Source organism: Copidosoma floridanum, unplaced genomic scaffold (assembly GCF_036245765.1).
Source record: "Copidosoma floridanum isolate Cflo_tuat_1 unplaced genomic scaffold, Cflo_Japanese_pri ptg000022l, whole genome shotgun sequence".
Taxonomy (NCBI): domain Eukaryota; kingdom Metazoa; phylum Arthropoda; class Insecta; order Hymenoptera; family Encyrtidae; genus Copidosoma; species Copidosoma floridanum.
Window position 1 is genome coordinate 8,251,074 of NW_028321899.1, and position 2,768 is coordinate 8,253,841.

At 32.9% G+C, this 2,768-nt stretch overlaps 1 non-coding gene across 1 annotated transcript; it reads right to left on the reverse strand.

Annotated features, from left to right (window-relative positions):
• Positions 1-280: 280 nt before the first annotated feature.
• Positions 281-440, reverse strand: LOC111643229 (U1 spliceosomal RNA). The gene has a single exon (XR_002759669.2). It is a non-coding gene; the product is annotated as a U1 spliceosomal RNA (small nuclear RNA).
• Positions 441-2,768: the final 2,328 nt, after the last annotated feature.

The window sequence follows — 2,768 nt, forward strand, 5'->3', positions numbered from 1 at the left end:
GTTCAAGAAAAAATCAAGTTAAATCTACTTCCATCACACTTTTTCTCCAGGTCAAAATCTTAAATTGTTGATTCACCCTCGTGCTTAACGCAACAACCTACAATGAAGTTGCCCCTATAAAGAACTATGATTTTTCTTACTAAATGTTGCATTGGTAGGAATAAAAGTTACTCAACATTTGTACTCTTACTTGCAGGACTGCAGTTTTTTTTAAAATAAAAATCCTTATTTTAAATGGAAATCAAGTTTGTGCTGAGCATTTAATTAAGAAAAAATTTTCTCATAATGACTTAAGGCTACCAAAAATAATACGTCCGAAATATCCACATTAGGGATATTCGCAAAGGTCAACCCGTCCGTAGTGCAATGGTGCAACGGACAGGCCTCACCCTGGAGAAACCGCCTTGTTGATCACGGTTATCTCTACGCCAGGTAAGTATGTAGTACATGTATGCAGGAATACGAGTTTCTTAACTACAAATAAAATATGTTCATAGTTAAAGAAATTTTGCGGTAAAGCTCCAAAAACATTTTTAGATAAAATAAAATTATCAGAACTCACCAAAAAATAAGTTTTCTCTTTTTCCAGTCTTTTGACTGATTAATTGCAAAAGGTCAAACAATTTATAGTTGTCATAAGATCATCGGCCTTTAGAGACGTTATGCAGGCTCTTGTTACTTGTTTATTTAAGTTATGAACTACATTATCTAATATTTTTATTTTATCTGTTTTCGTAATGAAAGAAGTTTTCAATTTTTATGAGTCAGTAATTATTTCACTAAAAAATGATGTCTTACTGACGTGTTTTGTAATGAAAACTATTAAAAAAAAAGGATCTCTTCCGTGATTACACTTCTATTTATGCAAAAAAGTGGTTTAATTGGACCACTGAGCTCCTTTTGGATAGTTGATGGAACATATCAGTATCATCAAAAAAGTAAAAATAACGAGTACCAACAAAAACCATATTATGGTCACAAGAAATATTCTTTGATCAAGCCTTTTTGCACCACATTTAAAGTACTTACTATTTGCACCACAGATAAATTCATTGTTGATCTTCTTGGTCCTTTTTCGGCAACAGAAAATAATGCAAGCATATAAAGAAAATGATAAGTGACCCAAACTGTATGAGAACTATCATAAAAATGATGATATTCACGTTGTAGGTATTGATTTTAAGTTTAATTCTATTTATTGAAATAGAGTTAAATTGAGTACAACTAAAGCGAATTTATCTCGTTACTTAATAAAGTTAGGATGGGTTATAAAACTTGTTAATGGCATTTTAAGTAGGAAGTACAAACTTCTTCACAAGCAAAAAGGTAATAATTTTTTACTAAAATCTGATGCATATAGTTGAATTAAATGTTTTTATTAAACGGTTTTATTCAGCTCACCCCGTTTGTTTTATTCTTGGGTCAAATTTAGTAATTCAAATTTCACCCTCTTCCTGTCAACCGATTAATCTGAAATTTTGTACATACTTTGGATTTTGGTGACAATACAATTATGTTTATTCATTATCATTGTAAATTTAAGATGGCTGCCGCTACAAAATGGTGGATAATTTATGTTTTATTAATCCCATTAATATGGGTATCAAATGAAAGGGCTCAACAAGCAGAATACAATATACTATAAAAAATTCAAATCCAAGATGGCGGCCGCTACAAAATGGTGGATAACGTAGGTTTTATCAATCCCATCAATATGGGTATCAAATGAAAGGGCTCAATAAGCAGAATACAATATACTATAAGAAATTAAAATCCAAGATGGCGGCTGCTACAAAATGGCGGATAACGTAGGTTTTATCAATCCCATCAATATGGGTATCAAATGAAAGGTCTCAACGAGTAGAATGCAATTTATTATGCTATATGAATACAATTTACTATAATATTTATTGAAATCTAAGATGGCCGCCGCTACCAAATGGCTGATAACAATTTTTTATCAATCCCACCAATATGGGTATCAAATAAAAGGGCTTGACAAGAAGAATACAGTGCACTTTACAACCTTATCATTTAAGATAGGCGCAGCTACTAAATGGCGTATAAGAATAAGATTTAAATTTATAAATTGAATCTGTAATTTAGGTATCTGATTAATCCAGCCTGAATCCACCACCCAAGTCAAGATTTTGTATCGTGTTGAGGACTGTGTGGCGTTAGGGTGGCAAAAAATAATTCGTCGTTAGCGGTGCACCACCCAAGTTAAGGTGAAAGGTTAAAACGCGCCGAGAACTGTATGGCATTAGGGTGGATAAAAATGATATGTCGTTAGCGTTTTCCCCTCAAAACTCTGGTGCATCTTGTTGTACATAGCCTTGCCCCTTTATTGGACCTCTGGGGGGGTCAACCGTTTAGATGTCCATTACTCGTAGGAACAAAATGGTAAAAAAAAAATATGAAAAATGCAGGGCAGCACTGTGGATCACGCAGTCGTATACTTAGGTGCGAAACTGTTTGAAGAAGGTCAAGCCTACGTGGCTCTTAGTAGAGTAAGATCTTTGCAGGGACTACGTATAGAGGAGTTGGACTGCAATAAACTAACGGGCAAGAAACCTTGCAATAATGAAGCACTAAATGAATTAAACAGAATGCGAAATAAAAACTAAAAACTAGAAAATAAAAATAGGTAAAAAAACTTTTTAAGTTAAACGGTTTTGTGTTAAACATTCATTGCGATGTTTAAGATAAATGTACTAAAAACCAAAAAATAATAAAATAGATACAGTCGTGGAAATAATAAACATATG